This window comes from Schistocerca piceifrons, unplaced genomic scaffold, assembly GCF_021461385.2.
Source record: "Schistocerca piceifrons isolate TAMUIC-IGC-003096 unplaced genomic scaffold, iqSchPice1.1 HiC_scaffold_1137, whole genome shotgun sequence".
Taxonomy (NCBI): Eukaryota; Metazoa; Arthropoda; class Insecta; order Orthoptera; family Acrididae; genus Schistocerca; species Schistocerca piceifrons.
In genome coordinates this window covers 152,938-165,115 of record NW_025726947.1, presented here as the reverse complement: position 1 = coordinate 165,115, position 12,178 = coordinate 152,938, and the positions used below count along the sequence as shown (strand labels likewise).

Genomic DNA, 12,178 nt, shown 5'->3' with positions numbered 1-12,178 from the left:
AAAACTCGCGGTGACGGCACTCAGCCGACCATTTCGCTAGATAACACCGTTCTGGCTGTGTGTGTATCAAGCTCAAGTGCATCTCCAAGCAGGAAATGGACAACAGCAACATTCAGACGATTTCGTACTGCTCAATAGCTACACTAAAACGGTGTGTTTCTTTTGCAGAATTGGAAAAACACGACCGTGACAGGATTCGAACCTGCAATCTTCGGATCCGAAGTCCGACGCCTTATCCATTAGGCCACACGGTCACTGGCCGCCAAGTATTCCTTACATTCGTGTCATCTCGAAACGCTCATACCGCTGAGGAATTGTGTTTTCGTTCTACACAGCCGCTGCCTCTTGCTGCTTCCCACCCATTCGTTACATTCAAGCCTTTACGAGACCGACCAAGTAGAGATTGGGAATCAAGACCACACACTTTGTGCATTCGAAATCGAAGGCAGGGCGTCCCTCGCCGCATTTGCTACGATGGCGATTTGCTACTTCTGCAGAAGCGGCGGCGGCGACGACGACGACGCTCGCGAGAGGCTCTGTGATATTTGAAAAACACATGTAAAAAATATAAATCAGACTCCGCCTCCCACCCTACGCTGTACCGTTTTGGAAAATGCTTTATCTGCGACATTCGCCTCAATCACATCTGAGAGTAATTCTAAATAAAACACCTGTTGCTAATTGTTCGTCGTTCCAGATACTGCTTGCTATACGGCCACGACGCGCAACTGATTTCGAAAATTCGTTTGCTTCCTGTGAGGATCGAACTCACGACCCCTGGTTTACTAGACCAGTGCTCTGCCACTGAGCTAAAGAGGCGCGGCCTAGCGGTAGTTTTGCGTACTTTGTGCTTACGCTCGTCTGGATCATCAGGCTTAAGCTGACAACACTTCATATTACCGACTAATATTTGCAGCTATGGCGCACCATTACTGCTTGGCTACACATCTCACACGTAACCGATGTGCTCTCCAACCAACACCACTTACATTTCAGAACATGTCTTTGACACATGTCTACGAAATCACCTTCACCTTCAGATACACTTTCCTTGCGTCTGATGGTGACGTAGGCAAAGTTTTAAGTTGCTATTTCCATTACGTCACATTGATCAGAGAAACGGTAATTTACATCTGCAACGGAACAAAATTACGTTCCGCCCAGCGTGGGGCTCGAACCCACGACCCTGAGATTAAGAGTCTCATGCTCTACCGACTGAGCTAGCCGGGCTGCGTCGGTGACTACGTGTCGGGTCGCACGACACACAGTTCTCGTTTCGGTGGGGTGGTCCCATACAGAATCTCTCCATGCTGCCTAATGTTTTCCTAGCGTCACACACGTCACGTACTTCACTTTTATTTCATAATCATTTCTGAGAGGTACAGGAATTGCATGAAAACCTGCAGCGCTAGTGGTGTCAAAATTAACACACATATTTGATTTGACTCAGAAGCCGAACGGGTTACTTTCCGACGCTGTCTTAGATGCGCAAATGCCAGCCAAAACTCGCGGTGACGGCACTCAGCCGACCATTTCGCTAGATAACACCGTTCTGGCTGTGTGTGTATCAAGCTCAAGTGCATCTCCAAGCAGGAAATGGACAACAGCAACATTCAGACGATTTCGTACTGCTCAATAGCTACACTAAAACGGTGTGTTTCTTTTGCAGAATTGGAAAAACACGACCGTGACAGGATTCGAACCTGCAATCTTCGGATCCGAAGTCCGACGCCTTATCCATTAGGCCACACGGTCACTGGCCGCCAAGTATTCCTTACATTCGTGTCATCTCGAAACGCTCATACCGCTGAGGAATTGTGTTTTCGTTCTACACAGCCGCTGCCTCTTGCTGCTTCCCACCCATTCGTTACATTCAAGCCTTTACGAGACCGACCAAGTAGAGATTGGGAATCAAGACCACACACTTTGTGCATTCGAAATCGAAGGCAGGGCGTCCCTCGCCGCATTTGCTACGATGGCGATTTGCTACTTCTGCAGAAGCGGCGGCGGCGACGACGACGACGCTCGCGAGAGGCTCTGTGATATTTGAAAAACACATCTAAAAAATATAATTCAGACTGCCGCCTCCCACCCTACGCTGTACCGCTTTGGAAAATGCTTTATCTGCGACATTCGCCTCAATCACATCTGAGAGTAATTCTAAATAAAACACCTGTTGCTAATTGTTCGTCGTTCCAGATACTGCTTGCTATACGGCCACGACGCGCAACTGATTTCGAAAATTCGTTTGCTTCCTGTGAGGATCGAACTCACGACCCCTGGTTTACTAGACCAGTGCTCTGCCACTGAGCTAAAGAGGCGCGGCCTAGCGGTAGTTTTGCGTACTTTGTGCTTACGCTCGTCTGGATCATCAGGCTTAAGCTGACAACACTTCATATTACCGACTAATATTTGCAGCTATGGCGCACCATTACTGCTTGGCTACACATCTCACACGTAACCGATGTGCTCTCCAACCAACACCACTTACATTTCAGAACATGTCTTTGACACATGTCTACGAAATCACCTTCACCTTCAGATACACTTTCCTTGCGTCTGATGGTGACGTAGGCAAAGTTTTAAGTTGCTATTTCCATTACGTCACATTGATCAGAGAAACGGTAATTTACATCTGCAACGGAACAAAATTACGTTCCGCCCAGCGTGGGGCTCGAACCCACGACCCTGAGATTAAGAGTCTCATGCTCTACCGACTGAGCTAGCCGGGCTGCGTCGGTGACTACGTGTCGGGTCGCACGACACACAGTTCTCGTTTCGGTGGGGTGGTCCCATACAGAATCTCTCCATGCTGCCTAATGTTTTCCTAGCGTCACACACGTCACGTACTTCACTTTTATTTCATAATCATTTCTGAGAGGTACAGGAATTGCATGAAAACCTGCAGCGCTAGTGGTGTCAAAATTAACACACATATTTGATTTGACTCAGAAGCCGAACGGGTTACTTTCCGACGCTGTCTTAGATGCGCAAATGCCAGCCAAAACTCGCGGTGACGGCACTCAGCCGACCATTTCGCTAGATAACACCGTTCTGGCTGTGTGTGTATCAAGCTCAAGTGCATCTCCAAGCAGGAAATGGACAACAGCAACATTCAGACGATTTCGTACTGCTCAATAGCTACACTAAAACGGTGTGTTTCTTTTGCAGAATTGGAAAAACACGACCGTGACAGGATTCGAACCTGCAATCTTCGGATCCGAAGTCCGACGCCTTATCCATTAGGCCACACGGTCACTGGCCGCCAAGTATTCCTTACATTCGTGTCATCTCGAAACGCTCATACCGCTGAGGAATTGTGTTTTCGTTCTACACAGCCGCTGCCTCTTGCTGCTTCCCACCCATTCGTTACATTCAAGCCTTTACGAGACCGACCAAGTAGAGATTGGGAATCAAGACCACACACTTTGTGCATTCGAAATCGAAGGCAGGGCGTCCCTCGCCGCATTTGCTACGATGGCGATTTGCTACTTCTGCAGAAGCGGCGGCGGCGACGACGACGACGCTCGCGAGAGGCTCTGTGATATTTGAAAAACACATCTAAAAAATATAATTCAGACTGCCGCCTCCCACCCTACGCTGTACCGCTTTGGAAAATGCTTTATCTGCGACATTCGCCTCAATCACATCTGAGAGTAATTCTAAATAAAACACCTGTTGCTAATTGTTCGTCGTTCCAGATACTGCTTGCTATACGGCCACGACGCGCAACTGATTTCGAAAATTCGTTTGCCTCCTGTGAGGATCGAACTCACGACCCCTGGTTTACTAGACCAGTGCTCTGCCACTGAGCTAAAGAGGCGCGGCCTAGCGGTAGTTTTGCGTACTTCGTGCTTACGCTCGTCTGGATCATCAGGCTTAAGCTGACAACACTTCATATTACTGACTAATATTTGCAGCTATGGCGCACCATTACTGCTTGGCTACACATCTCACACGTAACCGATGTGCTCTCCAACCAACACCACTTACATTTCAGAACATGTCTTTGACACATGTCTACGAAATCACCTTCACCTTCAGATACACTTTCCTTGCGACTGATGTACACGTAGGCAAAGTTTTAAGTTGCTATTTCCATTACGTCACATTGATCAGAGAAACGGTAATTTACATCTGCAGCGGAACAAAATTACGTTCCGCCCAGCGTGGGGCTCGAACCCACGACCCTGAGATTAAGAGTCTCATGCTCTACCGACTGAGCTAGCCGGGCTGCGTCGGTGACTACGTGTCGGGTCGCACGACACACAGTTCTCGTTTCGGTGGGGTGGTCCCATACAGAATCTCTCCATGCTGCCTAATGTTTTCCTAGCGTCACACACGTCACGTACTTCACTTTTATTTCATAATCATTTCTGAGAGGTACAGGAATTGCATGAAAACCTGCAGCGCTAGTGGTGTCAAAATTAACACACATATTTGATTTGACTCAGAAGCCGAACGGGTTACTTTCCGACGCTGTCTTAGATGCGCAAATGCCAGCCAAAACTCGCGGTGACGGCACTCAGCCGACCATTTCGCTAGATAACACCGTTCTGGCTGTGTGTGTATCAAGCTCAAGTGCATCTCCAAGCAGGAAATGGACAACAGCAACATTCAGACGATTTCGTACTGCTCAATAGCTACACTAAAACGGTGTGTTTCTTTTGCAGAATTGGAAAAACACGACCGTGATAGGATTCGAACCTGCAATCTTCGGATCCGAAGTCCGACGCCTTATCCATTAGGCCACACGGTCACTGGCCGCCAAGTATTCCTTACATTCGTGTCATCTCGAAACGCTCATACCGCTGAGGAATTGTGTTTTCGTTCTACACAGCCGCTGCCTCTTGCTGCTTCCCACCCATTCGTTACATTCAAGCCTTTACGAGACCGACCAAGTAGAGATTGGGAATCAAGACCACACACTTTGTGCATTCGAAATCGAAGGCAGGGCGTCCCTCGCCGCATTTGCTACGATGGCGATTTGCTACTTCTGCAGAAGCGGCGGCGTCGACGACGACGACGACGCTCGCGAGAGGCTCTGTGATATTTGAAAAACACATGTAAAAAATATAAATCAGACTCCGCCTCCCACCCTACGCTGTACCGTTTTGGAAAATGCTTTATCTGCGACATTCGCCTCAATCACATCTGAGAGTAATTCTAAATAAAACACCTGTTGCTAATTGTTCGTCGTTCCAGATACTGCTTGCTATACGGCCACGACGCGCAACTGATTTCGAAAATTCGTTTGCTTCCTGTGAGGATCGAACTCACGACCCCTGGTTTACTAGACCAGTGCTCTGCCACTGAGCTAAAGAGGCGCGGCCTAGCGGTAGTTTTGCGTACTTTGTGCTTACGCTCGTCTGGATCATCAGGCTTAAGCTGACAACACTTCATATTACCGACTAATATTTGCAGCTATGGCGCACCATTACTGCTTGGCTACACATCTCACACGTAACCGATGTGCTCTCCAACCAACACCACTTACATTTCAGAACATGTCTTTGACACATGTCTACGAAATCACCTTCACCTTCAGATACACTTTCCTTGCGTCTGATGGTGACGTAGGCAAAGTTTTAAGTTGCTATTTCCATTACGTCACATTGATCAGAGAAACGGTAATTTACATCTGCAACGGAACAAAATTACGTTCCGCCCAGCGTGGGGCTCGAACCCACGACCCTGAGATTAAGAGTCTCATGCTCTACCGACTGAGCTAGCCGGGCTGCGTCGGTGACTACGTGTCGGGTCGCACGACACACAGTTCTCGTTTCGGTGGGGTGGTCCCATACAGAATCTCTCCATGCTGCCTAATGTTTTCCTAGCGTCACACACGTCACGTACTTCACTTTTATTTCATAATCATTTCTGAGAGGTACAGGAATTGCATGAAAACCTGCAGCGCTAGTGGTGTCAAAATTAACACACATATTTGATTTGACTCAGAAGCCGAACGGGTTACTTTCCGACGCTGTCTTAGATGCGCAAATGCCAGCCAAAACTCGCGGTGACGGCACTCAGCCGACCATTTCGCTAGATAACACCGTTCTGGCTGTGTGTGTATCAAGCTCAAGTGCATCTCCAAGCAGGAAATGGACAACAGCAACATTCAGACGATTTCGTACTGCTCAATAGCTACACTAAAACGGTGTGTTTCTTTTGCAGAATTGGAAAAACACGACCGTGACAGGATTCGAACCTGCAATCTTCGGATCCGAAGTCCGACGCCTTATCCATTAGGCCACACGGTCACTGGCCGCCAAGTATTCCTTACATTCGTGTCATCTCGAAACGCTCATACCGCTGAGGAATTGTGTTTTCGTTCTACACAGCCGCTGCCTCTTGCTGCTTCCCACCCATTCGTTACATTCAAGCCTTTACGAGACCGACCAAGTAGAGATTGGGAATCAAGACCACACACTTTGTGCATTCGAAATCGAAGGCAGGGCGTCCCTCGCCGCATTTGCTACGATGGCGATTTGCTACTTCTGCAGAAGCGGCGGCGTCGACGACGACGACGACGCTCGCGAGAGGCTCTGTGATATTTGAAAAACACATGTAAAAAATATAAATCAGACTCCGCCTCCCACCCTACGCTGTACCGTTTTGGAAAATGCTTTATCTGCGACATTCGCCTCAATCACATCTGAGAGTAATTCTAAATAAAACACCTGTTGCTAATTGTTCGTCGTTCCAGATACTGCTTGCTATACGGCCACGACGCGCAACTGATTTCGAAAATTCGTTTGCTTCCTGTGAGGATCGAACTCACGACCCCTGGTTTACTAGACCAGTGCTCTGCCACTGAGCTAAAGAGGCGCGGCCTAGCGGTAGTTTTGCGTACTTCGTGCTTACGCTCGTCTGGATCATCAGGCTTAAGCTGACAACACTTCATATTACTGACTAATATTTGCAGCTATGGCGCACCATTACTGCTTGGCTACACATCTCACACGTAACCGATGTGCTCTCCAACCAACACCACTTACATTTCAGAACATGTCTTTGACACATGTCTACGAAATCACCTTCACCTTCAGATACACTTTCCTTGCGACTGATGTACACGTAGGCAAAGTTTTAAGTTGCTATTTCCATTACGTCACATTGATCAGAGAAACGGTAATTTACATCTGCAGCGGAACAAAATTACGTTCCGCCCAGCGTGGGGCTCGAACCCACGACCCTGAGATTAAGAGTCTCATGCTCTACCGACTGAGCTAGCCGGGCTGCGTCGGTGACTACGTGTCGGGTCGCACGACACACAGTTCTCGTTTCGGTGGGGTGGTCCCATACAGAATCTCTCCATGCTGCCTAATGTTTTCCTAGCGTCACACACGTCACGTACTTCACTTTTATTTCATAATCATTTCTGAGAGGTACAGGAATTGCATGAAAACCTGCAGCGCTAGTGGTGTCAAAATTAACACACATATTTGATTTGACTCAGAAGCCGAACGGGTTACTTTCCGACGCTGTCTTAGATGCGCAAATGCCAGCCAAAACTCGCGGTGACGGCACTCAGCCGACCATTTCGCTAGATAACACCGTTCTGGCTGTGTGTGTATCAAGCTCAAGTGCATCTCCAAGCAGGAAATGGACAACAGCAACATTCAGACGATTTCGTACTGCTCAATAGCTACACTAAAACGGTGTGTTTCTTTTGCAGAATTGGAAAAACACGACCGTGACAGGATTCGAACCTGCAATCTTCGGATCCGCAGTCCGACGCCTTATCCATTAGGCCACACGGTCACTGGCCGCCAAGTATTCCTTACATTCGTGTCATCTCGAAACGCTCATACCGCTGAGGAATTGTGTTTTCGTTCTACACAGCCGCTGCCTCTTGCTGCTTCCCACCCATTCGTTACATTCAAGCCTTTACGAGACCGACCAAGTAGAGATTGGGAATCAAGACCACACACTTTGTGCATTCGAAATCGAAGGCAGGGCGTCCCTCGCCGCATTTGCTACGATGGCGATTTGCTACTTCTGCAGAAGCGGCGGCGTCGACGACGACGACGACGACGCTCGCGAGAGGCTCTGTGATATTTGAAAAACACATGTAAAAAATATAAATCAGACTCCGCCTCCCACCCTACGCTGTACCGTTTTGGAAAATGCTTTATCTGCGACATTCGCCTCAATCACATCTGAGAGTAATTCTAAATAAAACACCTGTTGCTAATTGTTCGTCGTTCCAGATACTGCTTGCTATACGGCCACGACGCGCAACTGATTTCGAAAATTCGTTTGCTTCCTGTGAGGATCGAACTCACGACCCCTGGTTTACTAGACCAGTGCTCTGCCACTGAGCTAAAGAGGCGCGGCCTAGCGGTAGTTTTGCGTACTTTGTGCTTACGCTCGTCTGGATCATCAGGCTTAAGCTGACAACACTTCATATTACCGACTAATATTTGCAGCTATGGCGCACCATTACTGCTTGGCTACACATCTCACACGTAACCGATGTGCTCTCCAACCAACACCACTTACATTTCAGAACATGTCTTTGACACATGTCTACGAAATCACCTTCACCTTCAGATACACTTTCCTTGCGTCTGATGGTGACGTAGGCAAAGTTTTAAGTTGCTATTTCCATTACGTCACATTGATCAGAGAAACGGTAATTTACATCTGCAACGGAACAAAATTACGTTCCGCCCAGCGTGGGGCTCGAACCCACGACCCTGAGATTAAGAGTCTCATGCTCTACCGACTGAGCTAGCCGGGCTGCGTCGGTGACTACGTGTCGGGTCGCACGACACACAGTTCTCGTTTCGGTGGGGTGGTCCCATACAGAATCTCTCCATGCTGCCTAATGTTTTCCTAGCGTCACACACGTCACGTACTTCACTTTTATTTCATAATCATTTCTGAGAGGTACAGGAATTGCATGAAAACCTGCAGCGCTAGTGGTGTCAAAATTAACACACATATTTGATTTGACTCAGAAGCCGAACGGGTTACTTTCCGACGCTGTCTTAGATGCGCAAATGCCAGCCAAAACTCGCGGTGACGGCACTCAGCCGACCATTTCGCTAGATAACACCGTTCTGGCTGTGTGTGTATCAAGCTCAAGTGCATCTCCAAGCAGGAAATGGACAACAGCAACATTCAGACGATTTCGTACTGCTCAATAGCTACACTAAAACGGTGTGTTTCTTTTGCAGAATTGGAAAAACACGACCGTGACAGGATTCGAACCTGCAATCTTCGGATCCGAAGTCCGACGCCTTATCCATTAGGCCACACGGTCACTGGCCGCCAAGTATTCCTTACATTCGTGTCATCTCGAAACGCTCATACCGCTGAGGAATTGTGTTTTCGTTCTACACAGCCGCTGCCTCTTGCTGCTTCCCACCCATTCGTTACATTCAAGCCTTTACGAGACCGACCAAGTAGAGATTGGGAATCAAGACCACACACTTTGTGCATTCGAAATCGAAGGCAGGGCGTCCCTCGCCGCATTTGCTACGATGGCGATTTGCTACTTCTGCAGAAGCGGCGGCGGCGACGACGACGACGCTCGCGAGAGGCTCTGTGATATTTGAAAAACACATCTAAAAAATATAATTCAGACTGCCGCCTCCCACCCTACGCTGTACCGCTTTGGAAAATGCTTTATCTGCGACATTCGCCTCAATCACATCTGAGAGTAATTCTAAATAAAACACCTGTTGCTAATTGTTCGTCGTTCCAGATACTGCTTGCTATACGGCCACGACGCGCAACTGATTTCGAAAATTCGTTTGCTTCCTGTGAGGATCGAACTCACGACCCCTGGTTTACTAGACCAGTGCTCTGCCACTGAGCTAAAGAGGCGCGGCCTAGCGGTAGTTTTGCGTACTTCGTGCTTACGCTCGTCTGGATCATCAGGCTTAAGCTGACAACACTTCATATTACTGACTAATATTTGCAGCTATGGCGCACCATTACTGCTTGGCTACACATCTCACACGTAACCGATGTGCTCTCCAACCAACACCACTTACATTTCAGAACATGTCTTTGACACATGTCTACGAAATCACCTTCACCTTCAGATACACTTTCCTTGCGACTGATGTACACGTAGGCAAAGTTTTAAGTTGCTATTTCCATTACGTCACATTGATCAGAGAAACGGTAATTTACATCTGCAGCGGAACAAAATTACGTTCCGCCCAGCGTGGGGCTCGAACCCACGACCCTGAGATTAAGAGTCTCATGCTCTACCGACTGAGCTAGCCGGGCTGCGTCGGTGACTACGTGTCGGGTCGCACGACACACAGTTCTCGTTTCGGTGGGGTGGTCCCATACAGAATCTCTCCATGCTGCCTAATGTTTTCCTAGCGTCACACACGTCACGTACTTCACTTTTATTTCATAATCATTTCTGAGAGGTACAGGAATTGCATGAAAACCTGCAGCGCTAGTGGTGTCAAAATTAACACACATATTTGATTTGACTCAGAAGCCGAACGGGTTACTTTCCGACGCTGTCTTAGATGCGCAAATGCCAGCCAAAACTCGCGGTGACGGCACTCAGCCGACCATTTCGCTAGATAACACCGTTCTGGCTGTGTGTGTATCAAGCTCAAGTGCATCTCCAAGCAGGAAATGGACAACAGCAACATTCAGACGATTTCGTACTGCTCAATAGCTACACTAAAACGGTGTGTTTCTTTTGCAGAATTGGAAAAACACGACCGTGATAGGATTCGAACCTGCAATCTTCGGATCCGAAGTCCGACGCCTTATCCATTAGGCCACACGGTCACTGGCCGCCAAGTATTCCTTACATCCGTGTCATCTCGAAACGCTCATACCGCTGAGGAATTGTGTTTTCGTTCTACACAGCCGCTGCCTCTTGCTGCTTCCCACCCATTCGTTACATTCAAGCCTTTACGAGACCGACCAAGTAGAGATTGGGAATCAAGACCACACACTTTGTGCATTCGAAATCGAAGGCAGGGCGTCCCTCGCCGCATTTGCTACGATGGCGATTTGCTACTTCTGCAGAAGCGGCGGCGTCGACGACGACGACGACGCTCGCGAGAGGCTCTGTGATATTTGAAAAACACATGTAAAAAATATAAATCAGACTCCGCCTCCCACCCTACGCTGTACCGTTTTGGAAAATGCTTTATCTGCGACATTCGCCTCAATCACATCTGAGAGTAATTCTAAATAAAACACCTGTTGCTAATTGTTCGTCGTTCCAGATACTGCTTGCTATACGGCCACGACGCGCAACTGATTTCGAAAATTCGTTTGCTTCCTGTGAGGATCGAACTCACGACCCCTGGTTTACTAGACCAGTGCTCTGCCACTGAGCTAAAGAGGCGCGGCCTAGCGGTAGTTTTGCGTACTTCGTGCTTACGCTCGTCTGGATCATCAGGCTTAAGCTGACAACACTTCATATTACTGACTAATATTTGCAGCTATGGCGCACCATTACTGCTTGGCTACACATCTCACACGTAACCGATGTGCTCTCCAACCAACACCACTTACATTTCAGAACATGTCTTTGACACATGTCTACGAAATCACCTTCACCTTCAGATACACTTTCCTTGCGACTGATGTACACGTAGGCAAAGTTTTAAGTTGCTATTTCCATTACGTCACATTGATCAGAGAAACGGTAATTTACATCTGCAGCGGAACAAAATTACGTTCCGCCCAGCGTGGGGCTCGAACCCACGACCCTGAGATTAAGAGTCTCATGCTCTACCGACTGAGCTAGCCGGGCTGCGTCGGTGACTACGTGTCGGGTCGCACGACACACAGTTCTCGTTTCGGTGGGGTGGTCCCATACAGAATCTCTCCATGCTGCCTAATGTTTTCCTAGCGTCACACACGTCACGTACTTCACTTTTATTTCATAATCATTTCTGAGAGGTACAGGAATTGCATGAAAACCTGCAGCGCTAGTGGTGTCAAAATTAACACACATATTTGATTTGACTCAGAAGCCGAACGGGTTACTTTCCGACGCTGTCTTAGATGCGCAAATGCCAGCCAAAACTCGCGGTGACGGCACTCAGCCGACCATTTCGCTAGATAACACCGTTCTGGCTGTGTGTGTATCAAGCTCAAGTGCATCTCCAAGCAGGAAATGGACAACAGCAACATTCAGACGATTTCGTACTGCTCAATAGCTACACTAAAACGG

At 48.1% G+C, this 12,178-nt stretch overlaps 24 non-coding genes across 24 annotated transcripts; all 24 read right to left on the bottom strand.

Moving 5' to 3' along the window:
- Nucleotides 1-181: 181 nt before the first annotated feature.
- Nucleotides 182-254, bottom strand: Trnar-ucg. Its single transcript has one exon. It is a non-coding gene; the product is annotated as a tRNA-Arg (tRNA).
- A 493-nt stretch (nucleotides 255-747) lies between these two features.
- Nucleotides 748-819, bottom strand: Trnat-agu. The gene has a single exon. It is a non-coding gene; the product is annotated as a tRNA-Thr (tRNA).
- A 338-nt stretch (nucleotides 820-1,157) lies between these two features.
- On the bottom strand, nucleotides 1,158-1,230 carry Trnak-cuu. Its single transcript has one exon. It is a non-coding gene; the product is annotated as a tRNA-Lys (tRNA).
- Nucleotides 1,231-1,682: 452 nt separating this feature from the next.
- On the bottom strand, nucleotides 1,683-1,755 carry Trnar-ucg. The gene has a single exon. It is a non-coding gene; the product is annotated as a tRNA-Arg (tRNA).
- A 494-nt stretch (nucleotides 1,756-2,249) lies between these two features.
- Trnat-agu lies at nucleotides 2,250-2,321 on the bottom strand. Its single transcript has one exon. It is a non-coding gene; the product is annotated as a tRNA-Thr (tRNA).
- A 338-nt stretch (nucleotides 2,322-2,659) lies between these two features.
- Nucleotides 2,660-2,732, bottom strand: Trnak-cuu. Its single transcript has one exon. It is a non-coding gene; the product is annotated as a tRNA-Lys (tRNA).
- A 452-nt stretch (nucleotides 2,733-3,184) lies between these two features.
- Nucleotides 3,185-3,257, bottom strand: Trnar-ucg. Its single transcript has one exon. It is a non-coding gene; the product is annotated as a tRNA-Arg (tRNA).
- Nucleotides 3,258-3,751: 494 nt separating this feature from the next.
- Trnat-agu lies at nucleotides 3,752-3,823 on the bottom strand. Its single transcript has one exon. It is a non-coding gene; the product is annotated as a tRNA-Thr (tRNA).
- A 338-nt stretch (nucleotides 3,824-4,161) lies between these two features.
- Trnak-cuu lies at nucleotides 4,162-4,234 on the bottom strand. The gene has a single exon. It is a non-coding gene; the product is annotated as a tRNA-Lys (tRNA).
- Nucleotides 4,235-4,686: 452 nt separating this feature from the next.
- Nucleotides 4,687-4,759, bottom strand: Trnar-ucg. The gene has a single exon. It is a non-coding gene; the product is annotated as a tRNA-Arg (tRNA).
- A 496-nt stretch (nucleotides 4,760-5,255) lies between these two features.
- Trnat-agu lies at nucleotides 5,256-5,327 on the bottom strand. Its single transcript has one exon. It is a non-coding gene; the product is annotated as a tRNA-Thr (tRNA).
- Nucleotides 5,328-5,665: 338 nt separating this feature from the next.
- On the bottom strand, nucleotides 5,666-5,738 carry Trnak-cuu. Its single transcript has one exon. It is a non-coding gene; the product is annotated as a tRNA-Lys (tRNA).
- Nucleotides 5,739-6,190: 452 nt separating this feature from the next.
- On the bottom strand, nucleotides 6,191-6,263 carry Trnar-ucg. Its single transcript has one exon. It is a non-coding gene; the product is annotated as a tRNA-Arg (tRNA).
- Nucleotides 6,264-6,759: 496 nt separating this feature from the next.
- Trnat-agu lies at nucleotides 6,760-6,831 on the bottom strand. The gene has a single exon. It is a non-coding gene; the product is annotated as a tRNA-Thr (tRNA).
- Nucleotides 6,832-7,169: 338 nt separating this feature from the next.
- Trnak-cuu lies at nucleotides 7,170-7,242 on the bottom strand. The gene has a single exon. It is a non-coding gene; the product is annotated as a tRNA-Lys (tRNA).
- A 452-nt stretch (nucleotides 7,243-7,694) lies between these two features.
- Trnar-gcg lies at nucleotides 7,695-7,767 on the bottom strand. Its single transcript has one exon. It is a non-coding gene; the product is annotated as a tRNA-Arg (tRNA).
- Nucleotides 7,768-8,266: 499 nt separating this feature from the next.
- Trnat-agu lies at nucleotides 8,267-8,338 on the bottom strand. Its single transcript has one exon. It is a non-coding gene; the product is annotated as a tRNA-Thr (tRNA).
- A 338-nt stretch (nucleotides 8,339-8,676) lies between these two features.
- On the bottom strand, nucleotides 8,677-8,749 carry Trnak-cuu. The gene has a single exon. It is a non-coding gene; the product is annotated as a tRNA-Lys (tRNA).
- Nucleotides 8,750-9,201: 452 nt separating this feature from the next.
- Trnar-ucg lies at nucleotides 9,202-9,274 on the bottom strand. Its single transcript has one exon. It is a non-coding gene; the product is annotated as a tRNA-Arg (tRNA).
- Nucleotides 9,275-9,768: 494 nt separating this feature from the next.
- On the bottom strand, nucleotides 9,769-9,840 carry Trnat-agu. The gene has a single exon. It is a non-coding gene; the product is annotated as a tRNA-Thr (tRNA).
- Nucleotides 9,841-10,178: 338 nt separating this feature from the next.
- Nucleotides 10,179-10,251, bottom strand: Trnak-cuu. Its single transcript has one exon. It is a non-coding gene; the product is annotated as a tRNA-Lys (tRNA).
- A 452-nt stretch (nucleotides 10,252-10,703) lies between these two features.
- On the bottom strand, nucleotides 10,704-10,776 carry Trnar-ucg. Its single transcript has one exon. It is a non-coding gene; the product is annotated as a tRNA-Arg (tRNA).
- A 496-nt stretch (nucleotides 10,777-11,272) lies between these two features.
- Nucleotides 11,273-11,344, bottom strand: Trnat-agu. Its single transcript has one exon. It is a non-coding gene; the product is annotated as a tRNA-Thr (tRNA).
- A 338-nt stretch (nucleotides 11,345-11,682) lies between these two features.
- On the bottom strand, nucleotides 11,683-11,755 carry Trnak-cuu. Its single transcript has one exon. It is a non-coding gene; the product is annotated as a tRNA-Lys (tRNA).
- Nucleotides 11,756-12,178: the final 423 nt, after the last annotated feature.